The following is a 26,426-nucleotide window of genomic DNA, read 5'->3' as shown; positions in this document are numbered from 1 at the left end:
ACCTTCTCCATGTCCCAGGCACTGCCCTGTGGTGAGCTCTGATGAAGACGGGGTTCTCCTTGGGGATTCCTCTCAATGGCTCACTCTGTCATTGGGAAGAGAGGTCCTGGGCCTGGACCCCCACTCCAATCCTCTGCTCTGTCACAACACAACACCCCAGTGTACGAGAGCTACCACATTGTGTTTGCATCGTTCTCCCACTGCTTTGTCCTCCTCGGGAAATCGTATCGATTTCCAAGTTCTGAACACAGCCTCAGGGAAATGAAGCACTCAACCAATAGTCAAGACAATCACTGGTCAACAGATATTATGTGTAAAGCCTTCCACACTCCTGACCAGAAATTCAGAAGATTATGATGACTATTATGACTTCAGATGCAAGGGTCCCCTGCCCTGGCCCCTCCTGGCCTTAGGGGAATACGATTTGTGGTAAGAATGGACATCTCCAAATCTGATCCAAACGCCATTGATCCCTCCAAATCCACACTTCCTTGGAGGCCATCCACTGTCAGGGCAGCTCCAACGTCGAAGCTCGGGGACTGGGGCAGAGCCTCGTGGTCACACCATCCTACCCTTAGCAACGGTGCTTCCCGGCAGTGCAAACCAACCCCCGTCCGTCCTGTGGGGCTCCCTGGCAGATGCACCGTTCACTGTGGAGTGCGTTACACCCCCAGTCCTCACCTCTCACCCTAGGCTGCTCCTTGCAGGGTTGGATGCTATTGTACGCATTCCTCAGTTTCTCCAGATTGTTCTGAGCTCAACTTGCCCGTATTCTCAGGTCCTTGGGCAACCACTGTTCCACCATTACCTTTGTCCTTCTCCGGGTTATTCTCATGCTCCACACCTGCTGATTTTCTGTCTTCCATCGGCTCCCTCGGTCCTCTGTTTCCAGTGTGGGCTCAGCCGGGCTCCTGCAGGAGACACACAGACAAGGGACCAAGTCAGGTCTCAGCCGCAGTCCCCAGGACACGTTTAACAGGCACCTCAGTCCCTCGTGCTCTCAGAGAGACTGAGCGGCAAGGGACTTTGGAGAAGTTGAATAACAACCTTATGTTGCAGACGAAGAAACTGAGGCCCAGAGAGATGAGGAGATTTTCCCAAACTCCCTCATCGCTTGATGGCAGCACACACACCAACAGGTGTCTTGGCCGCAAGCTTCCCTTGGACTCTCCTATCACACCCTCCAGGAACCCACATCTGAATTTCAGAGGACACTGATCAAACATCAGTACCCCCTCCCCCGCCCCCCGTTAAAACAAAAATGTCGCAAGGACCTTTCCTGGGACACTTCCTTGTCACACTTCTACAGTCCTGTAGTTTATACTCAGTTGATTTTCAAGCCTGCCTGACAAAATGGGCCCAAGGAACTCAACAATTCAGTAAAATTCATCACAGCAGAAATTAAAATGTATTGATGTGGTTATCTAGAAGACACCGATCTCCTGGGCTGGAAAATCATCTTCCTGACAGCAGGCGCTCTGCCTGCCCTGTTCATCCCGTCTCCGCAGCGCCTCCATTAAGAGCCTGCCAGGGAAAACGTTCAGTAAATATTTGTCAAGCAGATAAATAACAGTTATCAGGAACAACTGCCTTCTACCGATCTCTAGTCCCAACCACAGTTCCAAACAAACCCTATCCAGGGTCTTTGCTGAAGCGATAAAAGCACAGCTTTAAGAAAAGCAGGCCCAGATTCCAAAACCAGCTTGACCACATGTCACATATGCTTCAGTGGATGATTTCAGTATCTCTTGGAGCATGTTTATCACATGTATAATAAGAGAAAAATGTATACTGTAAGGTAGAGAAATCAGCATGAACCACGAGACTATTGGATCAGAAAATGTGAGATCATGCAGCACACAGGGGTAGCCAACCTGCAAGGAGAATGAGAGAGCAGGCATGTGAGAAATTCCTCTGACGGAAGTCCTCTAGCAGCAGGAGGGCGAGGACTATCTTACCTTAAGCAATCTGAATCACGGCACCAGATGTTACCAGTGGGAGATTCTGCACTGTGTGAATGGAGAGCTCAGTGCTTAGATTCCCCGTGAACGACTGACATGAGGATCCGTGCCCAAATGAAGACAGTGACGGGGTACCCGGCTGGCTCAGTCGGTAAACCATGCGACTCTTGATCTCGGGGTTGGAAGCTCAAGCCCCACGTTGGCGGTGCGCCTACTTAAAATATAAAATGAAAATAAAAGCAAAAGTATGCTACCAGCCCGTGGAAGGACAGTAGGGCAGTAGATGAAGGACAGCACATTCTCAAGATGGGAATGCAGACAGGCCCAGAGGGGCAACAGCACCAGGGTTACGGCTGTCTTTTCTTCTTCTGTTTGCAGAGGTTATGGGTCATAGCTGGTGCGGTCTCCAACTGAAGGTGTTTCCAATCATCTAAGGAACTTGTCCTATCGGTCAGGAGGGGCAGTTTTTGGCTCTACGAGGTTGTTGCTGGAACTGTCATGGTCATCTTCCCCTCCCAGGGGATCAAAACCACAGGGTCAATATTTTATGATGAAGCCATCGGGCATTGTAGGACACAAGCTAGAAAGTGGAGCACATGCCGTGTCCCTGCTCTTCTAGTCCCGGGAGGCGGGAAACCACAAAACCACTCTCTACCACCACCCTTGCCTCCAGCTCCCGTCGAGCTGCCTACTCTATCAATTTAACACCTGGGACAACCCACGTAGGAACAATTCCTTTGGACCCATTTGGAAATGAGAAATGGAACCACAGAACGATTCAAGAGACTTCGTCAATGTCACACTTTTGCCACCAGGTTTGCACCTACAGCTTGTGAGGCCAGAGCGCTCTCTTTTCTTGTTCTCTATGTTACGGATGTCCAGGGAGAAAGAACAAGGCCAGCCCCCAATGCCCTGAACTCTGCACTCCCGGCTTGACTGTGTTGTTCTCATGCTGGAAAGAGAGGATCTGAGATACAGAATACCAACCTCAGATAAGACTGCTTTGAGACCTTGATAAAACGAGACAAAACAAGGCTACCTCACAATATTGTTCAGGCCAGACAACAGCAAGGTCACAGTGAAATTTACAACGTCCCAAACATCTTCTTTCATAAGGAAATGCTATAAGCATAGAATGTCCAGTGCTAATAGGCTTCACTATAGAACAAACCCTGCTTACTTCCATCAGCCCCCACCCACATCAACCAACCAAAGTCCAAATCCTATAATAGATCCTCTCATTGAGACCTTGGGGTGTGTTCTTTCTGGCTGCAAGCAATAAAAATCCCAACCTCTTTAGTGAGAGGTGTCTTCCTGGCAATTTGGCTTAAAGGAATTAACACCGGCCTTCCAGGAATGAGCAGCTGTAAACACCCAGCCTCAGGAAGAAAGGTTACATTGTCTGGGAGATGCCTAGGCTCTGGGGCTCCAGACCTGATTTTTATCTTAAAAACTAAAAGAAAATAAAAGACTCTCTCTACCAAACCCCTTTGGTAACTAACATGAAACTTAGGCGCTCAGGCAGGATGTTTTTCTCCACATCTGATTTAAGATAGAGATTAAGGATAAGGTTAAGAAAGAAGCTAGTTAAGAGAGAATGTGTAGCACACGTGTAGCTTCCCAGGGCCTGGGATCACTTAAAACCTAGTATTCCTAGCTGGGCTTGAAGCTCCAAGCCTTCAGTTGCAGATGAAGGAGCTGGGTGTTGACCCAACCAAAGGCAGGCGCTGATCCTCTCCCTGGCCTCTCTAGCCCCAAGTTGCCACTCTGGGCTCTTCTGCCTTGTCTAACTCCATCACCTCAGAAGATATTGAGCCCACGAGGCTCCTGGCTGGCTCCGTTGGTAAGCCCATGACTCTTTATCTCAGGGTTGTAAGTTCGAGCCCGGATTGGGTGTGGAGATTACTAAAAATGAAATTCAAAACAAACAAAAAGAAGACATCAAGCCCAAAAACCGTGTTGCCGTATCTATAGCTATGTGACATCAGAGCACCACAAAATCTTCTGTTGGCTACAGCGTTGCAGGACTCTCCCATGCCACGTTCAGGAGATGCTACATTTCTTTCAGTAATTAGTCAATAGCAAGATGTCCTCACCCCATCCAACTGAAACGTATGCTGTTCGGAATGCGTTTGTCCGTGTTGTGTAGCAAAAGCCGGACTCGGTTCGGCGCCTGGCGGTCTTGGTAAAGCACAAGGAGGACTTGGCGGGTTCCTTCCATCTGGTCTCCTTCACATGGGTGCCTGGCCCTTCCCTTCCTTTCTCCTCCCACGACACTGTGGGGTGCTGGTCTCCACTCGTTCCCCCCCTCCCCTCCCGGCGAGTGAGAGACTCACATGACATCTCTTTTTCCCCCAGAAATCCCGCTCCTTGTATCTGTCCTTACCAGACACACCTTCTGGGTCTTTCTTCATTTTGTTCCCTTAAAGTTTTGGCTGACTTCTAGAATATATCCGTGGCATATATTTGGCGAATCTTTTTGTTGTTGTTCTTATTCCTACTATTGACGGTTTCATTTTCAAGAGCTATTTTTCTACACCGGTCTCATAACCAGGGAGCATCCAAGGCCTGAGGCCTTAGAATCCACACTGGGCCTGAACCTAGAGAGGGTAATGACATCACTTCCTGCCTGGTAGGCCAGCAGGCCATTGGCCAGGAGGGTGGGATGGGCAGGGAGAGGTGTGGGGGAGCATCATTCCGATGGGAGTGGCAGCCAAGGAACCCATGTAAAGGGGCCTGTCTCCTGTGGATGAGGCTTGACAGTGGCTGCTCTTTAGGCTTCTGTTGCTCACAGACTCTAGGACCTGATACTCTAGGACCGCTACCTGATTTGCTTGCAAGTCTGGGTAGATGGGCATGCGCGCACGCGCGTGTGTGTGTGTGTGTGTGTGTATGTGGGCACGCGTGCATGTGTGTGTGTGTGCACTGGGGCAGGCCTGCAGCCTAGAGACCGTGAATGTACATTGTGAAGAATACAAGGTTGTGCCCAGGCGACACAGGCTGGGTTTCTATGTATGGTCCTGTAGGTATTCAAAAGTGGCCGTATGTTTTCAAGATACAATTGCTTTGTTGGACTTCTTATCTGCTGGGTTAATTCTACCCACATGTCATGAAAGCCATGTTACCAACATGTTTGGCCATAAAGGCTGCTGCATCGTCAGCCCACCAGGATGGTACGCTTTACGTCCTATGAAGTTTTACTCACAGTTTTGAGGATAAACTTGGGAGGCACAAGCAATGCAACAGCAAGTCTGAGGCCAGGAACACTATCTGCCAGAACCCTTTTCCCACATTAGGACGTGTTCTGGCCTGAGTCGACCACGTGTGGTGTCTGGTGTACGAGGTCGTCACTTATACAGCATGAAGCTGTTTAGGGCCATCTCCCGTGCTGATACGTACATAACTCAGGTGACAGGTTGCAAGGCACGAGGCCTCACAAATCCACAGAGTCTCCGTTTGATTCCCTGAAGAGTTCTCCACACACCACATACATTCTGCTCTCAGCATGCCATAGGGAAGACCTCTCCCAGTAGGAACCACCATTACTATCTTTGTCAACAGGTTTCTCACCAGATGCTTACAAGGAAACTTGACTGGGGCATGTTTCTTTTTCCAGGCCTGCCTCACCAAAGGAGATGATAACAAGTAGAAGGAACACAGTTTCTCTTCTAGTCCCCGATTGTCTAGGTGGAGGGGCTCCTGGGTGGCTCAGCTGGTTAGGCCTCTTACTCTTGATTTTGGCTCAGGTCATGATCTCATGGATCATGGGATCCAGCCCTGTGTTGGGCCCGCCCTGACAGTGCAGAGCCTTTTTGGGATTCTCTCTCCTTCTATCTCTGCCCCCCTCTCTCTATACCAAAATAAATAAACATTTTGTATGCCGACTGTAGATATTTATTCCTCCAATATCTAAGTGCCTAAATATACAAAGCAAAAACTAACAGAGCTAAAAGGAATAATAAACAGTAATACGATACTAGTGGGGGATTTGAACACCCCACTCAATAAATAAACATTGTTAAGAAAGTGTCTAGGTGGGGTTTTTAGGCACAGCTTATACATCAGCAGGAATTCAAGTTTCTTTCTCCGAGCAAAGGTACAGTGATATCTCCTAGCATTGCTCATTAGTCAGTACCAGATTTCATATTTCAATAATATGTATATTATCCTAAGAAAGAACATGGTCCTCTGTGGAATCAACCCACTTAGGAGCATGTGTTCTTTTTCTTTTTACTACCCTGTCCCATTTCCTTTTATTACCTGTTGGGCGAACATCCTTCCCCCAGTGATGGTGCCAGTTCAGAGGTACTGCTTAACCTAGAGGTGAGGCCAAGGAGTAGTGTGCACCCGGCTAGAATGGGGCTGCCTTCAGAGTCAGCCATAATTTAGCTACATGTACTAGTAAACAAGCCTAAAGTACCATTATGAATAAGTACTGTCAAATTTAGTCATACGGGTTTCATGTTTTTGTGTGTGCATTTGTTTTTTTCTTTGGAGAGAGAGAGCGAGAGAGAGCGAGAGAGAGAGAGAGCGCCTGCAGGTAGGGGAGAGGGGCAGAGGGAGAGAATCTTAAGCAGACTCCACACTCAATGTGGAGCCTGACATGGGGCTCAATCCATGACCATGGGATCATGACCTGAGCCAAAATGAAGAGTGGGACACTCAATCTACTAAGCCACCCAGGTGCCCCTGTATTTTATTTTGATATCAACCTCTTGGTGCAAATATGTTTAGACGTCGGCAAGGGACCATGGCATCACAGAAAATGACAGAAAACCTATGTGAAGTGTGAAAGATATTTATCAAAGTTAGATTGAGGGGCGCCTGGGTGGCTCAGTCGGTTGAGTATTGGACTCTTGGTCTTGGCTCAGGTCATCATCTCATGGTTCGTGAGATCAAGCGCTACATTAGGCTCTGTGCTGACAGCCCAGAGACTGTTTAGGATTCTCTCTCCCTGTCTCTCTCTCTCTCTCTCTCTCGGCCCTTCTCCCACTTGCTTGCTCTCATGCTATCTCTAAATAAAGAAATAAACATTAAACAAATAATAATGAGTTGTATAATTTCATTCTCCCTTAGTGTCTCCTTTCCACCTGCAGAGCCAACAAAACTTTTCAGCAGAGTCCTCACTTTCCAACGAATATAATCCAAGGACATAATAATTTGAACTGTTAGCCCATACCTTCAGTGTTTTCCCATAACCTGCCTTAAATACCAGGTATTTCCAATGCCCACTCCCATGTTCAGTGAGACTAGTGAGGGTGGTAAGTAATGTGCTATATCCAGGTCATATTCTGTTTCTTGGGCTACTTCTGTACTCTGCGTGTCAACTTTTGTCTGCTACTGTACCTCGGACCGCACATACAAAACACAACAAATCTTTTTTTTTTTTTTTTATTCTTTGGAGACAGCACGAGCAGGGGAGGGGCAAAGAGAAGGGGACAGAGGATCTGACAGGCTGACAGCGAGCCTGATGTGGGGCTCGAACTCATGAACTGTGAGATCATGACCTGAGTCGAAGTCAGATGCTCAACCAACTGAGCCACCCATGTGCCCCGTCAACAAATCTTAAAATGTATAGGGACTCTGCACTGATCTTGGAGAATGTCAGGCAACATTTAGGATTCTCTCAGGGCTCAGAATGGCTCTTGATCTGCAAGGCCCAAGATAATTTCCCTTTCCTTTCCTTAGGGGGAGTAACAACACGTTCCTGATCTAAACACCTTATGATTTCCAAGACAACACACACGCGAGCGTGCGCGCGCGCGCGCACACACACACACACACACACACACACACACACACCCCACTATTTTCTTTTTGGCAAAAATGTTTACAAGTCTGTGAAATGCCTTCCATCTGCTCTGATCCCTCAGGCATATGTTTCCTGAGTCCCTGCTGGTCCCCCTTTATCCTTTGTGTGGAATCCTCTCCTGCTTTTGGTGTGTTTTTGTTTCTAGGGACATCTTGGAGGAGGACCGCTTGCTACCCAGTGTTGTAAGATTGAAAGTACATGGGGTGTACGGCCACCAAAACTCACTCACCTCCCCTACCCCAGGGCATTTAGCCCATCACTGACAGGTGCAGAGGTATGAAGTCTCCGTTTCCTGGCCTGGAGATGAACTCTTAAACATAACTTACCGCTAAATTCTCTTACAGCTATCAGGACAAAGCCTCCCCGTGGCACTTTAATTGAAATCACACTATCGACGCCAACTGACCAGAAAGAACTCTAACATAAGAAGAAGACAGAGTTTGACTCAAACCCGGATTAGGATAGCTGCCCGGGGAACCCCATCCTCAGGGGGAAGAAAGTGCTCTGGAGAATGAACACTTTTTACAGGGTTACCTATGCTTTACATAGAGAGCCACAAATCAAGGTCACAAGTACATTCCTGAAAAATGCCGAGGCCACTTTCAGACAACAGGCTTGAGCAATGGAAACTTCATGAAGGCAGAAGGGCCCACAGTGACCACCTGGCTGAATGCAGGGACACGCCTCAAAATATCCACAGGCCTTCACTAACCAATGGGCCACTTATAGGCAAGGTTACCAAAAGAGAGAAAATCCCTCTTGAGGCACATGGGGCTGTGCCTCTTGCCCTACCCCTTCCCCCCACTGCCTCCTTGCAGACAGTCTCTGCTGTGCTGACCTGCCCTCTGTTCCCGGCAGTGTATTCAGTCAACTTCCATCCCCTTTGTCCTGCCTCAGGTGAACCTTCTCACACCCGCTCTGCCCCTTCCACACAATCCTCGCCCCATTTTGGGGGCCCCCATCCGATCGGGAGAGACAACACAAAAAGTTCAAAAAGATTATAGATCAACATAGACACGCAGGAATTACGAGTTTTAACATCACGGATGCAGGGAGTAAGAGCATTGATTGAAATACTAATGGCAAATGCTTCTCCTCACTGCGTGCCTGGCGGGCCAAAAATCACCCTTCAGGTTGGAACAAAGTTTATCCACCATTATGCTGACTTAGAAAGAAGTCTACCATGATTTCCCTTAAATATTAGGCCTTCAGACAGATTTTCTCTCAGCAACACCGTATATAGCAATTAATGCAAAATGGATCACAAACCTAAATAAAAGAGATAAAATAAAATTTCAAGAGGAATTTTGGAGAAAATTGTCATAAATTTGCATTAAGCAAAAAGTTCTAAGACACCACAGCAAAAGGACAGTCAGTACATAAAAGAAAAAGATTAAGAAATTGAAGTTGCTTAAAATTAAGAACCCTTTTGTGGGGAGCCTGGGTGGCTCAGTCAGTTAAGTGTCTGACTGTGGCTCAGGTCATGATCTCCCAGCTGGTGGGATCGAGCCCCTCGTCTGGCTCTCCCCTCTCAGGGCAGAGCCTGCTTTGGATCTTGCATCTCCCTCTCTCTCTGCTCTTCCCCCACTCTTGTGGGTATGCTTTCTCTCCCTGTCTCAAAACTAAATAAACATTTATTAAAAAGCAGTGTAAGGAAAAAAAGAACTCTTTTGCATCAACAGACACCAATAAGGAAATGAAAAGACAAGCCACAGACCGGAGAAAATAGCCTCAGATTGAACTGGAGGAATGAAGGAATAGTCTTCGCAAGAGCCAAAGAACTCTTCCAACTCCAAAAAGAGAAACAACAGGGTTTTTAAAGTCAGTAAAAGACATGAGAAGACATTTTGTCAAAGAAGACAAGTAAATGACTCATAAATATATGAAAAAGTGTTCAATATCACTGAAAGAGGACCCAGTTGTAGCCTTAAATGCCTCCATTTTGACCTCTGTCACTTTCTGGTTAAGTTTTCCTTTCCAGCTTATCTTTTTTTTTTTTTTTAAGTTTGAGTTGCTTATTTTGACAGAGAGACCGAGAGACAGAGAGCACAAGCTGGGGAAGGGCAGGGAGAGGAAGAGAGAGAATCCCAAGCAGGCTCAGCGGCCCTTGTCAGCGTGGAGCCCGACACGGGGCTCAAACTCATGAACCATGACCTGAGCCGAAATCAAGAGTCTGACACTTAACCGACTGAGCCACCCAGGCACCCCGTCTTCTTTAGAATTGGCTTAGTAACATTTTCTTTTCTCTAGCTTGCTTCACTGTAAGTATCCAGTGTATGATACGTATAACTTGCAAAATATAGGTGGATCGACGACGTTATCGCTAAGGCTTCCAGTAAACAGTTGGCTGTTAGTAGTTAAGTTTGGGAGGAGTCAGGAGGTATACACAGAGTTCTGACCTTGGGAGTCAGCACCCTTAACCCCGCCGGGTTCAAGGGTCATCTTGTGTCTCTATGTGCTGACGACATGGTCCTATGTGTTGAAAACTCTCAAATAATCCACACACACAAATACCAGAGTCAATGAACTACTTCTGGAAAGCTGCAGGGTACAACATATACAAAGATCGGGTGTGCTTCTATGCACTGGCAATGAACAATCTGAAAACAAAATGGAGAAAACAATTCCAGTTACAATTGCACCCAAAACAATAAACTATTGAGGAATACATTGATTCCAGGAGAAGCAAGACTTGTGCACTGAAAGGTATAAACCATTGTTGTAAGAAATTAAAGAAGACCTAAGGGGAAAACCCCTCCAGTATTCACGTATCATAAGACTGAATGTAGTTAATATGGCCACACTCCTCAAAGGGATCTAGAGATTCAATTCGATCAAAATCTTTCCCTCTGCTTTTACTTTTGTTTTTTCCTTTTCCACTTTTTATCTAAATTCTTGTAGTTAACATACAGTGCAATCTTGGTCTCAGGAGTAGAATTCAGTGATTCATCACTTACATACAACACCCAGTGCTCATGATAACACGTGCCCTCCTTAGTACCCATCACCTGTCTAGCCCATCCCCTCCCTCCATCAAGCCTCAGTTTGTTCTCTAGCTCTAAGAGTCTCTTATGATTTGTTTCCCTCTCTCCCCCGCCCCCCCCCCAAAATGTTCATCTGTTTTGTTTCTTAAAGTCCACACACAGGTGAAATCCTATGGTGTTTGTTTTGCTTTGACTGACCTCCTTCACTTAGCATAATAATACACTCTTGTTCCATCCCCAGTGTTGCAAATGACAAGAGTTCATTCTTTCTGAGGGCTGAGTAATACTTGATTGTATATATGTACCACATCTTCCTGATCCATTCATCAGTCCATGGACATTTGGGCTCTCTCCATAGTTTGGCTATTGTTGAGAACGCGGCTATATATAAACATCGGGGTGATGTGCTCCTTCAAATCAGTACTTTTGTATCCTTTGGGTAAATATCCAGTAGTGCCATTGCTGGATCATCGGGTACCTCCACTGTCAACTTTCTGAGCAACTTCCATACTGTTCTCCGGACTGGCTGCACCAGTTTGCATTCCCACCAGCAGTGCCAGAGGGTTCCCCTTTCTCTGCATCCTCACCAACACCTGTTGGTTCTTGTGTTGTTAATGTTACCCATTCTGACAGATGTCTGGTGGTATCTCATCATGGTTTTGATTTGTATTTCCCTGATGATGAGTGATGCTGAACATCTTTTCACGTGTCTGTTAGCCAGCTGGATGTCTGCTTTGGAATACTGTCTGTTCATGTCTTCTGTCCACACTTCACTGGATTCTCTGTTTTTTGGGTGTTGAGGTTGATAAGTTCTTTACGGATTTTGGATACTAACCCTTTATCGGATTCGCCATTTTCAAATCTCTTCTTCCGTTCCTTCGGCTGCCTGTTAGTTTCATCGATCGTGTCCTTCACTGTGCAGAGGCTCTTTATCTTGATGAAGTGCCAGGAGTTCATCTTTGCTTCTGTTTGCCTTGCCTCTGGCGACGTGTCCAGGAAGAAGTTGTTCTGGCCGATGTCAAACAGGTTGTTGCCTGTGTCCTCCTCTAGGGTTCTGATGGTTTCCTGTCTTACATTGAGGTCTTTCTTCCATTCTGAATTTATCTTTCTGTGTCAAGCAAGAGATTGGTCCAGCTTCGCTCTTCTGCATGTTGCTGTCCGGGTTTCCCAACACCGTCGGTTGCAGAGACTGTCTTTTTTCCATTGGATATTCATCCTGCTTTGTCGAAGAGGAGTTGACCATATCGTTGTGGGTCCATTTCTGGGCTTTCTATTCTGTGCCATTGGTCTATGTGTGTGTTTGTGCCACTACCACCTTGACTTGATGACCACAGCTGTGTAATCGAGCTCGGAATCTGGAATCGTGATGCCCCCAGTTTTGCTTTTCTTTTCCTGGATGGAGTTAGCTCTTCAAGCGCTTTTGCGGTTAGATACAAATTTTAGCATTGTTGGTTCTAGCTCTGTGACAGAGGCTGGTGGTATTTTTATTTATTTATTTATTTATTTATTTATTTATTTATTTATTTATTTATTTTAACATTTACTCATTTTTCAGAGTGAGACAGACAGAGCATGAGCGGGGGAGGGGCAGAGAGACAGGGAGACACAGAATCCGAAGCAGGCTCCAGGCTCCGAGCTGTCAGCACAGGGCCCGACGCGGGGCTCAAACTCACGGACTGTGAGATCACGACCTGAGTCGAAGTCGGATGCTCAACCGACCGAGCCACCCAGGTGCCCCATGGCTGGTGGTATTTGGATGGGGATTGCATTGAATGTGTAGATTGCTTTAGGTAGTATAGACATTCCTCTGAATTTTCTAATTGTTCCAATCTCTTACACTGCATTTCCTTTCCAACATCGTAGTTTCATGTCTCTCTTTTTTTAAGAGTTCCTTTTAAAAAAAAATTATTTATTTTGAGAGAGAGAGAGAGAGAGAGAGAGCGCACCTGCAAGTGGGGGGGGGGGGGTTGGGGAAAAATAGAGGGAGAGAGGGAAGTCAAAGCCGACTCAAGTTGTCAGCGCAGAGCCTGTTGTGGGGCTCTATGAAGAAACCATGACATCATGACCTGAGCCATATCAAGACTTGGACACTTAACCTACTGAGTCACTCAGATACCCCCAGATTTTTATCTCTTAAAGATACAGAGGGTATTTTCTATGTTTTCCATTATCTATTTAACATTTTCAACTGATGGAATATGATCACTTAAAACACATTTGTAAGGATTATTTATTTTTGAGAGACAGAGAGAGAGAGAGAGAGAGAGAGAAAGAGAGAGAGAGAACATGCACGCACAGGAGGGGGGCAGATAGAGAGGGAGACACAGGATCCAAAGCAGGCTCCCAGCTCTGAGCTGTCAGCACAGAGCCTGTCATCAGGCTTGAACTCACAGACCTCCAGATCATGACCTGAGTAGAAGTCAGAAACCCAACTGAGTGAGCTTCAGCTTCCCAGGCACACCTACGATTAGAATACATGTGTTCATGTCCTTCTCTGGTGGTTGTCACATCTGGGTCAGCTCTGGGCTCTGTTCAAAGGATTGATCTCTCTCCTCATGAGCAATTCTTTCCCCTTTGTGAGAACCGGGCCCTATTGCCTCTAATCTTCTCACAGGATTGCCCCCGACTTGCTGGAGATGGCTCCCAGGGAGGCACAGAGCAGGACTGTGCTGCACCCTTTGGGCGCCCAGGAATGTTCGCCCTAGTTGGCTTTCCGCAGCTCTGTCCTCCCTTCTACACTGTCCTGTGGACTCTCAGCTCCGTGTCCTCGACCCCACGAGGTCCACTGGGCTCCTCTTCAGTCTCCTCTCCCGGTTCCTTGCTTGGAAAGTCTCTCGGGGCAGCACACTGGAGCCACGGTAGGGCTCGGCTCGCCTGTGTGTTTCCAAGTGTCCGGGATCGTCATCCTCAAACCCTGATGCCCAGGATCTCGGAAATCCTAATTCCCTGTCCTTGTGTGGTTTGTAGTTGCTTTCTGGTTTCGGGCAGGAGAAGAAATCCAGTTCCTGTGGGTCTGTATTGGTGTGGCTCCTAGAGTTTAGAATCAATGTTGGAAAATGATTCTGAATACAGACTTTTACGAATACAGAAAATAGCCACAGTTAGGGTGAAACACTGGAAGAATGAAACCCTCAACGTTTGTACTTAAAAAGCACTGCACCAGTGGTAAGGGCATCAGTCCGGCCAGCATGGGCTGGGCGTCCGTCTACACTGCAGCACCCGAGTGCTTTGAATCCACGTGGCGAAAGTGGTGGCTTCCCACGTGCAATGTCCCGCTTAGCCTGGCGCCTCCTATTTCCGTTTATGGCCTCCAAAGCGTGGCGATGACCGCGGCCTAGTTACGCTTGCCCCTTTGAACTAAGTCCTCTCTGGGGACCTGGGACTCGTGGCCAGACCAAGCCCATTGAGAGTCCTCTATAAGATAACCCAGTGATCATACTTAAGTGGCACCTGAGAGGCCCCCAGTTGTGTGAAAGCCTCGTCTGTGTCTTCGCAGTGCTTTAGAACGCATGTCTGTGTGTATAAATGTATCATAGATATTTCTATCTGTCGCTATAGCGATATGTTTTGGGCAACATAACTGGTGGAAGAGTCTGTTAGAGGAAATGAAACACAGTCTTTTCGGTGGCTATGAAAGTAAAACGTGTATAAAGAAATCAAACATTTTTCTTCAGCTGCTTTATTTCCGATCTGGGCACCGTCTCTAGGCTGAGTGTGAGAGAGGAGCAAAGTCACACTGTCCCTAAGAAGGTCACGGTCCAGTGTTTAAAGTCTTCGGAGTAAAGGAAAAAGTTTGGGCTTCTTTGATCATTGTGTAAGAATCCCCAATCTAAAAGTAAAAGAGAGTGGTTCTTAGGTTGGGAAAGCCTTAGAGTCGGCAATGGAGGTCACAGAAACTACCACCGGGGCTCTAACCCCAAGAGATGTAGTTGGTGTGAGGCCCCAGAATCTGCATTTCTTACATCAAACCCAGGTGATTCTGATGCAAGTGGGCTGCAGACCAATTCCAACATATTGCTCTCTAACACTGACCCAAAGGTATGAATGAAGTTGGTTTCCTTTAAGGGAGCATCTTTAACTGCAAAGCGTGGAAGTCCTTCCACAAATGTGGCACCGAGATCTGCAACTAACCCTCAGCAAGTGTCTTAGTCACGTCCTTCCAGGACCTAACACAAAGCTATCGCTCCACAATGATTTCCTAGAAAGAGTTCAACAACGCAGACAGCAGCAACCACAAAACCCTCAAACACCATCCTCCCCACCACCTCCAGTAACAAATAGATCCATCCAAAGACTCACACCTGAGGCAGACACGGGTCCTACTTTCATGGTAGACGGAGTGACCCCACGTGTGCTGTCACACTTGGTTGTTTAAGTCTTCCCATGAGTGCCTTTGGCTGTCAACAGAGCAACTCGCTGGCCCAATCCGCAGAACGGATGACGAGTCTGTAAACAAGTAGGACACAGAAGCCCAGAGCGAGGCCGTGCTGCCCCGTGATTATTCCAGGATCCGGACAATTCCTCCCCCATCCCTGTGCTGCCGGGCCTGCTCGCAGAATCAGTACTCATGAGAACTCGGTGCTTCCACAAAGTTCGTTTTATGTCCGTGACACTTACGAAAGCAACAGCCTATGACACCCTATAAAGCTCAGGTCTGCTCGCGATCCAGTCACAGATCACTTTTGGGGGAAAGCCGTAAACGCCATGCTTGCATGTTCGCTCTCTGTGACATGCTGAAAAGTAGCTCTGTGCCTGAAGAGAACGTGCGCAACAGAAACGTAGCTGTGAGAGGAGGGGGTTCTCCCGTATTTTTCCTTTTGTAGGTTATGTCCTTGCCCTCCTTGGGAAAGGAGCACAGCCCACTCTTGAAAAGTGAACAGTCAATCTGTGTGACCACCAGTGGCTTCCACTTTGCATAAGAACGTGCTGAGCCTGTGTGCAGGGAACAGACTTTGAATGTTACAGAAAAGAAGGGAAAGAAAAAAGATGGCGGGTGATGAGGTGAAGAAAGGCAAGAGAAATGGAGATGCAATTCAATGTCCTTACACCTTGCAGCCCACTGGTCAATAGCTGACACAGGACCTCCTCAAGGAACTCACAACTGCCTTAATGTTAACGCTCTGCTGGACGCAAAAACCAACCTCGGCTTGAGGCTAACCAGACCTCCAGGGTCCTGTAAGCCTTCTGGAACGTATGGAACTCCTGTCGGAAACTTCATTGGGCTCTACGCCCCCATCCTCCCCCACCCCCAAATTAAAACTTTATAACCAGTCACACCTCACAATCCCAGTGCAGCTCTTCCTGTCCCCCTGTCCTGTCCTGTCCTCACGCTTTTTATAAACACCTTTTTGCACCGAGAACGTCTCACAAAGTCTTTGTTTTGTTTTGTTTTTTAGTTTATTTATTTTGAGAGAGATACAGGGAGACAGAGAGAGAAAATCCCCAACAGTCCCCTGCTGTCAGCACAAAGCCTGACTCTGGGCTCAATCTCACAAACCTGTGAGATCAGGACCTGAGCCAAGAACAAGAGTCAGATGCTGAAGCCACAGAGCCACCCAGGTGCCCCGAGAATCCTTTCTGAACCTTTCGCTCCTGGCGCACCTCACATCGGCAGGTCCCTAACCTAACACTTCACCGGGGAAAAGCAGCGCTTGGCCGGACCACCTAAGACTCACGACCTGCAGCATTTATACAGAATTGATTCCATCCCGCAGATCTAACTACCGCTGACGTGATGAGCCAGACGCCTGACATGGGTTGTCTGTCGCCGGGGTACCGACTCACCGCGAACTTAGAGGCTTAAAAGGACACACGTTTGTCACCTGACAGTTCTGTGGGTGAAAAGTCCCAAAAAGGATCTCACCAGACTCAGATGGAGATGTCAACAGGGCCACCGCCCCTTCTGGAGGCTCAGGGAGACTGAGCAATTTAATCCAGGGAAACCAGTCGGGAGGTTTTGGCAAGGGAGCTCCTGTGTCCCACCCGCCCTGGTTTCCTCTGTCTCCATCTTCCGCACCACCAGCTACAGCAGGCAGACATCTCCTCCTCTGCCTCCTCCAGGTTGAAGGCACCCCTGTAATTCCAGGGGGCCGCCCGGATATTCCAGGACGATCTCCCCATCTCAGGGTCCTTGACCTAAGCACCTTCGCAGAGGCCCGTTGGCTGTGTGATGGATCATTTTCACAGGATCCGGGATGAGGCTGGGGACCTCGCAGGCAGGGGGCATCCTTCCGCGGACCACCACACTATTGACTCAGGTGACAACTAATGTCGGACCCCCGCCCACCGCCCCCCCCCCCCCACCAGGTCTCTTCTAATTTCAGCAGTCTAGTAAAAGTCAAGCACACGTCAAGGCCCAAGGGAGACAAAGGCAAATCAGAAACCAGAACGCCAGGGACAGGACCAGGAAATTGCCCCAGAACTAGTCTCTTCCGAGTAGGTGCTGCTTGGCTTTCCAGACCTGGCTTTTCCCCACGGAAGGGGGACTTTGCTGGCAGAAATCTCCTCCAAGGGGAAGCGCGCAGGAGGGGAGGAAGGGACGGCAGAGGCAGAGTGGGGCGCCCGGGACCCCACTAACCCCTGCTGTGACCTCTGGCAGTGGGGGGAGGGTCTAAGTGAGCTCAAGGCAGGTTTCCGTGGACCCGCCCCCGCCTCAACGCGGGGATCCTGGTGCGCCCCCCCCCCGGGAGTCCACCAGGGGGCGCCGCGGCCCCGCCCCGCCCCGCGAACGCACCTGTAAAGCAGCAGGCACGCGGCAGTTCTCAAACGACAGGTGTGGTATCGCGCGCCCCCAGCTGCCAGACGTTCGGTCCCCCCGCTCTGGTGTCCAGCCCTGGTGCGGGGGGACTGGCTTGTCGGCTGAGCCCCTCAGGTGGAGCCATCGCACTGTGTCTCCTTCAAACCGGGCTCTGGGCAGAGACAGAGCGAGAGACAGAGCGAGCGAGGTGTGTGGGCGCTTCTCCGGCTGGGGGACGTCCTCCCTCGTGTTCCTCTCAGGCGGGCGCAGTCGGCCCGGTGCTGCCCGCCGCGTGGGCGCCACGACGGGCGCAGGGGCCGTTGCGGGAGCTGCATGGAGAGGGAAGACGAGCGGGAAGCAAATCAGTGTGGAGGGGAGAAGACGGAGGAGCCCCGCAAGGAGAGGAAGGAGGCGGGGCGGGGGGGAGGAAGAGGAGAAGCCTCAGCTCTGAGATCCCGGCGGGAGCGGAGCTGGGGGCAGGGAGACGGCGTGCGCGTGGAGCCGGGTGACGCGGGGAGGGGCGGGGAGTGAGGCTGGGCGGGGCGGGGAGTGAGGCGGGGCCGTTGCGCCCTGACCGGGGCGTGGCCTTATGGAAATGAGGCCTCCGTGGGCGCGGTCGAATTCTACCAGGCGGTAGAATTCCCCGGGCTGTGGAAGTGCCCGAGCTGTGGCTCGGCTTGCGTGAGGACGACGTGTGTGGGGTGAGGATGGTTGAGACGGGAGTGGGTGCGGAGGGTTTTGGGGTGCGGGGAGGCCAGTGACCGTGTGTGTAGAGTGTGGTGCGTGTGAGGCTGGGTTGGGGCGGAGGGGGAGGAAGGCATACTTACCTGGCAGGGGAGACACCATGATCAGCAAGGTGGTTTTCCCAGGGCGAGGCTTGCCCATTGCACTGCGGGCGTGCTGACCCCTGCGATTTCCCCACATGTGGGAAACTCGACTGCATAATTTGTGGTAGTGGGGGACTGCGTTCGCGCTCTCCTCTGGTCAGCGGTCTTTCAAAGACAGATGTTTGAGTGCTTCGTTGCTTTGCTTTTTCTTCTTTTTTTTTACTTTTAGGTGTCTCTTCACAGCAGAGTGGATTGTTGTTTTGTAGGCAGTTCTTTACTTGTCCTATCTTTGCTGTTGGTCTCCTGTGTGGTTGGTTGTGTCTCACTTTTGGCGGTGGGAGCAATGTCCCTTGGGGGGTTTGAACTGGTCACCCTGATCCTGCTACAAAGGCTTTTTTACGGTTTTTTTTGCCTTTGTAAAAAAGACCGGAGGGCTCTGACGTCTCACCACACACGTGGCGCCAGGACTGCAAGTGGGAGCTCACCACCTGACCTCAGCTGGGTTATGAGCTGGAGCCCAAGTCAGAGGCTTAACCAACTGAGCCTCCTAGGCGCCCCACGTGTTCGCATTTCTTAGGGATGGCCTCAGTGCTTTCTCTGCAGGAGGGGAGGGAAGTGGGGCTGCAGTGCTCAACCATTGCCTGGCTTCCCCATTTTCTGCCAGCAGGTACAAGGGAGCTCCCAGGAGCCTAAGGCCAGTGCTACTCAGAGGTGTCTTTGGGGAAAAAAAAAGAGAAAAAAGAAAATCACTCCGGGGCTGCCTGGGTAGCTGAGTGGCTGAGCGTCCCACTTTGGCCCAGGTCATGATCTCAGGGTTCCTGAGTTTAAGACCCACCTCCTGCTCTGGGCTGACAGCTCTGAGCCTGGAGCCTGCTTTGCATTACTTGGCTCCCTCTCTGCACTGCGCGCGCTCTCTCTTTCAAAAAATAAATAAGAACCATTAAAAAAAAGAGAAGAAAAACACTCTGGAAGGAGGGGATTATATGGAAAAGACAAAAAGAATCACAGGGGGATTTGGTTGGGTTCCCACAGGGTCCCCATGGGTTGGGGGAAAGGGGACTCTCACACAACAGGAACTCAGGAAACATGCACACAGGGATTGGAGCATATGGAAGGCATTTCACACATCTGTAAACATTTTGCCTCACGTGGAAATCGTGGTATGTGCTTGGCCGTCATAAGGTGCCTGAATCAGGAAATCTGGAGGTACTCTCCCTGAGGAAAGGATGGGGCAACTACCTTTGTCCTTGCAGATCCAGAGCCTTTCTGAGCCCTGAGAGAATCTTACGTGTTGACTGACATTCCAATTCAAGATCAACGCAGAGACCCTACACTTTTAAGTTTGTTGGGTTTCCCGTGTGTGGCCAGAGGTCCCCTGGCGGAGAACAGTTGACACGCGGAGTACAGAAGTAGGCCAAGAAACAGAATATTACCTGGATATACCACATTACTTACCGCCCTCACTAGTCTCACCGAACATGGGAGTGGGCATTTCAATACCTGGTATTCAACGAGGTTTATGGAAAAAAAAAAAAAAAAAAAGGAAAGTTTGGGTTAATAGTTTAAATTGTTGTGTCCACATTGAATTCCATGGGCAGTGAAGAAAGTTTTCTAGGTTCTGAGTGTGGAAATGAGGGGCTAAAGGATAAAAAACTATTTTACAACTCAATGTAACTTTGGTAACTTAGTATCTTTCACACTTGACACAGTTTTCTTTCATTTTGTCTGATGCCCTGCTCCCGTGAGTAAGTCTAAATGTATCTGTACAAGAAAGCTGCTATCAATACGAAACGTAAAATCCATACCATTGCGTTTGGCCCTGCTTATTCCTAACGGTGTTTTAGGCTGGTTTCTAACTGCTTGTAGCCACGTTATGGCTCACTCTGAAGGCAGCCCATTCTAGCCACAGGCACACTTCTCCTTGGCCCACCTCTAGTCTAGGTTAAGCAGACCGTCTGAGCTGGCTCCCTCACTGGGGGAAGGATGTAGGTCAAGCAGGTAATAAAGGGAAATGGAGAGAGGATGCTTAAACCAGGCATTGTCATGAGTGGGATGGACAATGTGGGAGGACTATGGCAATGCTAAAATAACATGCCTGGCGATATCTCTCTCACTCGCTCGCTCTCTCTCTCTCTCTGTCTCTCTCTGCAAACTTGCACTGCCCAATGAGCAATGCTGGGAGAAACCATTGTATCCCTTCTCGGAGGAAGAAAATTGGATTCCTGCTGATTTATAAGCTCAGCCTAAACACTCCACCCAGACAATTTGGACAGAAGAACAGGAACTGGGTTCCTTGCAGTTGCTCAGTTCCTTCAGTGACGCTGGCCTGGAAAGAAAGAAAGGTACCCCAGTCAACTTTCCGCATAACCATCGAGTGAGGAACCTCTTGGCAAACACACTCATGGTAGTTAGTGTAGGGAGAGTCCTTACCTACGACATGCCTGTAAGTGGGAGGGATCTCGTGTGAGCAGAACCCTGTAGGGACTCAAACATATGCCCGTGGATTTATGTAGCTTAGTGTCCTGGAAACTGTCGCATCAGTTCTGTGAGTATCAGCCTAGCAGATGACTTCTACCAGGTTCATCGACTTCAACCAGATTCATTGGGTACAAGTGACGACTTCATGCAGCACTTAGAGAGCACCTATGTTAACTCGGGGCCAGAACACGTCCTAAGGTGGGAAGAAGTTTCTTGCAGTTAGTGTTGGTTGTCCGAGATTTCTTGTTGCTTTGCTTGCGCCTCACACAGTTAATTTTATCCTTGAAAGTGTACGTCAAACTTGATACCAGAGAAGATTTGTGGGTTTGGTGGGTCTGATTTGGCGATGCAGTATTTTATGTGTGTCCTTTTCAGATGGATGTGTCTGATGCAATTCTCTGTTCTTAAAGCACTCATCATGGCCAAGATAAACAGGGATAATCTGTGAGCAGAGCGACTGGTGGGTCATGGATTAAATACGTAGTGGCCTTCATGGCCACATTTCTTGCTGGCACGTCTTCCAAAATCACGTATTGTTCTTTTTGCGTGTGCCCATTTGTGACTCCCAAAGCCCAGAGCCACCTTTCCCTGCTACCTTGTGGTCCTTGTCCTCACTTCCCTACAAGTTCAGGATGATGACAGCTCTCATTAAATCCCACGCAGGAGAAAGCCCATATATCGTAACTCTCTATCCCTTAGCAAATGTTAATTTCCCATGTTAGGAAAGGAGCAGAGATAAGAGAATATCAAGTACAGTGAGCACTCTTACCTTGAGGAGGTACATTGACCTTGGGGAAATCTCCCACACCACGAGTGAAAAATTGTTCCCTGTCTCCCCTGGCATAATCTTAGAGAAACGTAACCTTAGGAGAAATTTCGGATTTCTCTTCAGCCAAATCAGCAGGATCGTACATCCTAAGAAACAAGTGGGGGTTTATAATCATTACAGCTGGAAATATCTCACCCCACGGTCTCAGTAAGAGAGTGGTAGAAAGAACCACACATGACAGGATTGGGGCTGTGGTTGGTTGATGGCGGGGAGGCTGGAAGGAAGCAGGGTCTGCTCTACCTTGAACACTGGTAGTCTGCACGGGCCCGTCTTGACTGCGGTGAGAGTCAGCAGTCATTTCCTTACGAAAAGAGGAGGGTGTTTGGGGCGTTGTAGTTTGCACGGTGACCTGGTGTTTGTGGGGCCTGCTTGGAATAATCAGGTAGTCTTGTTGTGTCTCATTGTTTCAGGGTTCAGAGTCTCTTTGAGGTTGAGATCCTGTATCTGAGACTGTTTATTCCCAGCGTGAGAACAAAACAGCCAGGCCGGGATGTCAGCAGGGCCATTCAGGACATCAGAGGCTGGACTTGTTCTTTCTCCCTGGAAATCCCTAACCTAGAGGTCACGAAAGAGAGCACTCTGGGCTCACAAGCTGTAGGTGCGAGCCTGGCTGAGTTACAGTGTGACTTTGCCTGAGTGTCTTCAATTTTCCTTTCTGTGGCTCAGTGGCTCATTTCAAAATGGGGCCAATGGGGTTTCTTCTACACGAGTCGTCCCCGGTGTTACAGGAGAGGTGCAGGGGAAGCACTGAGCCCAGTGCCTGGCAGGGAGTAAATACTCAGCACGCATTAGGTCTGCTCGGTCCTCTGCCGTCAGCAGTTTTATCATCTGCCTAGTTCTTTTGGACAAGTGCAGACCATTTCAGGTTTGGATACAGCATCATAAATAACTGTTCTGCAGTTGATGGAGATGTAGTTGGTTCCCGTGATTGCTGTTACAACAATGCTGTGGAGGACATCTCTATCTCTATATCTCTGTCTCTACCTCTATCATCTTCATGCTCCCTTGTATATTTTTCCAGTATATATTTCTGTGAATGGAATTGCTCAGTTTAGAAATACATTTACAGGGGCACCTGGGTGGCTCAGTCGTTTTAGCGTCTGACATCAGTCCAGGTCATGATCATGTGCTTCATGGGTTCGAGCCCCGCATTGGGGTCTGTGCTGACAGCTCGGAGCCTGGAACCTGCTTCCGGTTCTGTTTCTCCCTCTGTCTCTGCCCCTCCCCTGCTTACACTCTGTCTCTCTGTCTCTCAAAAATAAATAAACATTAAAAAAAATTAGAAATATATTTGTACATACCTAATTTTTCTAATTCCTGCCCTAGTGCCTTGCACAGAAGATTTATGAATTCATATTCTCTATAATTTCAAGTATTTTTTTGTTCCTCTCTCTTGCTGATACTGGATAGCATTTGTACCTACCATTTATTTTGCCAACAAGTAACCCCTATTCAGAGATTTCCTCAAATAAGTTTACAGTCACTGGCCTCACTTACCTGACATCCCAGAAAAGCAGAAATCAACATGATTTTCTCTTTGCTCTCCTTCAAAGAGCAAAGAGAATGATTTTCTTTTTGCTCTCCTTCAAAGAGCAAAGAGAATAAAAAAGTTCCTGTTTTATGACTGCTCTTTTTTCTCAGATAATCTGAGCCAAGACCAGTGCACATATCTCACTCTCACTTCGTGAGAGCTCCTGTCTTTTGGGTTCACAAATTCTTCTGGGTTTGAGGGTGAGAGGCTGGTTCACCAAAGAGGTGTGAGATTGTGATTCCCTGACTTCTGTTGACAGAGGGCCCAGGTTGGAGCCAAGTGTGAACTCAACCTGAGGAATTAGGCCTCCATGATTGAGCTTGAGCAAAAGAAAAATTGGAAAACAGAGACATTTAAGTTTGCATTTTCATTAAAATAGGACTTTACAAAATAGATCTTTTCTTTCTTTCTAGTCAAAAGAAGAGGAGAGGTTGCATTGAAAAGACTTTGGGGGAACATAATACAGTGGCTGTTACATTGCTCTCCTTGAATTGATTTGCCTGTGCGGGTAAGTGGTTCTTGCTATAAAACCTTGTCTGGTACCTCAAGAGAACAAGAAGCTAGAAAAAAACTCTTCCATAGAAGATGGAGAAAGTTGATAGATTTACAAATAATGTTATGTGGAATTAAGCGTTCTACCATGTTTCTTTGGCAACATTAAAGAGTTTGTTTGGCAACATTAAAGAGACATTTCTCCAGCACTTGAAATGCCCTTCACAGTGTCCCTGATGTTACAAGGGCTTGGGAACAGTCATGTGAAAGTGAGGAACAGATTGCTACTGTGGTTTTTTCATGCTTTTTTCTTTATAGAGATTAGCACACAAGTTTGAAAACATTACAAAGCTCAGCAGATTAGTAATAAGCATCCGAACTTCCCCATTGCTGCATATTACCAAATGACAAAACAGTGGTTTCTGACAACAAACATTTGTTATCTCCCAGTCCTGCAGATCAGAAGTCTGGATGACGAGGCTGCTTCTCTGCTCACAGAATTGATGAGTATGTTGCCCCCACCTGAACAGGTCTGACAGTGACCTTGTTGTGGTTGTCTCTCCCATGAAGGGCCACCCTCACCATCTCCCTCCTCTGGGGTCCTCTTCCCTGATCTGATTTCCATCTGTCATGATTGTTTCCACATACCCAGATGGCTTAGGAGGAGCCTAGATCTTTGGAGTCCCAGAACTGATCTCTGCCGTCTCCTCTAGGAAGAGAATAAAAGGACAGAGGTCTTCATGAAGAAATGACCTCCATGAGGGATGACATCCCCCAGTGAATGGAGTAGAGGAGGAAACTATAGGGCAGTGGAGGTGCTAAAAGCCCAGATCACAGAAGCAGGACCCACTTCCCAGAAATGTCCCCATTTCCCATTGAAAGCCATCTTGAATGAGGGACTTGATCTCAATGCTGAATCAGTCTGGTGAGCACTGGGGCTTTCAGAGTCTGCATCCTATGCTCATTGTTTACTAATGGGCTTCTTCCTTACCTGGGAATCTCCTTGTAATTTTTGTCTGAGATGCAGCTTCTTATCCCCATGGGATTTGAACAGGCACCACAGTGACTCTGATGTAGGTGACCTTCAGCCCCACAGCTGGTGCCCAGGGACTGGAGCCCTGTCTGCTGCACGATGTCACATTTCACATCCAACACCCCAGTGGTTGATGCTGCCTTCTATTTACAGTGTACGTTCTCTATTTTACATGAGGAAAAGGTGCTCTAAAAGATAATAAAATCATCCACCAAAGTGTATGTGACGTGTGGTAAAGCTGGTTTTGGAATCCTGGAATGCTTTTTTAAAGTTGTGCTTTTATTGCTTTGTCACAGATCTGGGATAGGGTTTGTTTGGAAATGTGGTTGGGACTAGAGATCAGTAAAAGGCAGTTGTTCCTGATAACTGTTATTTATCTGCTTGACAAGTATTTACTGAACGTTTTCCCTGGCAGGCTCTTAATGCAGGCGCTGTGGAGACAGGATGAACACGGCAGACAGAGTGCCCGCTGTTAGGAAGATGACTTCCCAGCCCAGGAAATCAGTGTCTTATACATAACCACATCAATACATTTTAATTTCTGCTGTGATGGATTTTACTTAATTGTTGAGTACCTTGGGCTCATTGTGTGAGGCAGGATTGAAAATCAAATGAATATAAACAATAGGACTGTAGAAGTATGACAAGGAAGTGTCCCAGGAAAGGTCCTTGCGACATTTTTGTTTTAACAGGGGGGCAGGGGGGGTACTGATGTTTGATCAGTGTCCTCTGAAATTCAGATGTGGGTTCCTGGAGGGTGTGATAGGAGAGTCCAAGGGAAGCTTGCGGCCAAGACACCTATTGGTGTGTCTGCTGCCATCAAGTGATGAGGGAGTTTGGGAAAATCTCCTCATCTCTCTGGGCCTCAGTTTCCTCATCTGTAACATAAGGTTGTTATTCAACTTCCCCAAAGTCCCTTGCTGCTCAGTCTCTCTGAGAGCACGAGGGACTGAGGTGCCTGTTAAACGTGTCCTGGGGACTGCGGCTGAGACCTGACTTGGTCCCTTGTCTGTGTGTCTCCTGCAGGAGCCCGGCTGAGCCCACACTGGAAACAGAGGACCGAGGGAGCCGATGGAAGACAGAAAATCAGCAGGTGTGGAGCATGAGAATAACCCGGAGAAGGACAAAGGTAATGGTGGAACGGTGGTTGCCCAAGGACCTGAGAATACGGGCAAGTTGAGCTCAGAACAATCTGGAGAAACTGAGGAATGCGTACAATAGCATCCAACCCTACAAGGAGCAGCCTGAGGCGAGCAGTGAGGACTGGGGGTGTAACGCACTCCACAGTGAACGGTGCACCTGCCAGGGAGCCCCACAGGACAGACGGAGGTTGGTTTGCACTGCCGGGAAGCACCGTTTCTAAGGGTAGGATGGTGTGACCATGAGGCTCTGCCCCAGTCCCCGAGCTTCGACGTTGGAGCTGCCCTGACAGTGGATGGCCTCCAAGGAAGTGTGGGTTTGGAGGGATCAATGGCGTTTGGATCAGATTTGGAGATGTCCATTCTTACCACAAATTGTTTGCCCTAAGGCCAGGAGGGGCCAGGGCAGGGGACCCTTGCATCTGAAGTCACAATAGTAATAATATTCTTCTGAATTTCTGGTCAGGAATGTGGAAGGCTTTACACATAATATCTGTTGACCAGTGATTGTCTTGACTATTGGTTGAGTGCTTCATTTTCCTGAGGCTGTGTTCAGAACTTGGAAATCGATACGATTTCCCGAGGAGGACAAAGCGGTGGGAGA

The 26,426-nt window shown here is 48.3% G+C and overlaps 2 protein-coding genes and 1 non-coding gene across 19 annotated transcripts in view; 2 read left to right on the top strand and 1 right to left on the bottom strand.

The window, feature by feature from the left end:
- The window catches only part of LOC125172600 (neuroblastoma breakpoint family member 6-like), a 48,126-nt gene extending 30,502 nt beyond the window's left edge, over nt 1-17,624 (bottom strand). Inside the window, exons 1-4 of one of the 9 annotated variants that reach the window (XM_047870916.1) lie at nt 17,491-17,611; nt 1,959-3,866; nt 1,275-1,524; nt 682-911 (exon numbers count right to left, since the gene is read on the bottom strand). The gene's annotated coding sequence lies outside the window, so the exon portion shown is untranslated. Of the gene's footprint in view, nt 1-2; nt 15-681; nt 1,252-1,274; nt 3,867-17,490 lie in introns of those variants that run through there. The other 8 variants (XM_047870915.1, XM_047870917.1, XM_047870913.1 and 5 more) reach the window with 8 other exon arrangements.
- Nucleotides 17,625-18,299: 675 nt separating this feature from the next.
- LOC125172599 (neuroblastoma breakpoint family member 6-like) overlaps nt 18,300-26,426 on the top strand; it is a 36,898-nt gene continuing 28,771 nt past the window's right edge. For 4 of the 9 annotated variants that reach the window (XM_047870907.1, XM_047870908.1, XM_047870904.1 and 1 more), the window contains exons 1-4: nt 18,301-20,662; nt 23,572-23,666; nt 24,101-24,157; nt 25,710-25,812. The gene's annotated coding sequence lies outside the window, so the exon portion shown is untranslated. Of the gene's footprint in view, nt 20,663-23,571; nt 23,667-24,100; nt 24,158-24,363; nt 24,576-25,709; nt 25,813-25,921; nt 26,013-26,426 lie in introns of those variants that run through there. The other 5 variants (XM_047870911.1, XM_047870906.1, XM_047870905.1 and 2 more) reach the window with 4 other exon arrangements.
- LOC125174311 (U1 spliceosomal RNA) lies at nt 18,313-18,476 on the top strand. The gene has a single exon (XR_007155421.1). It is a non-coding gene; the product is annotated as a U1 spliceosomal RNA (small nuclear RNA).

The sequence above is a fragment of the Prionailurus viverrinus genome, chromosome C1 (assembly GCF_022837055.1).
Source record: "Prionailurus viverrinus isolate Anna chromosome C1, UM_Priviv_1.0, whole genome shotgun sequence".
Taxonomy (NCBI): domain Eukaryota; kingdom Metazoa; phylum Chordata; class Mammalia; order Carnivora; family Felidae; genus Prionailurus; species Prionailurus viverrinus.
Note: the sequence above shows the minus strand (reverse complement) of the source record. Positions and strands in the feature narration are given on the sequence as shown.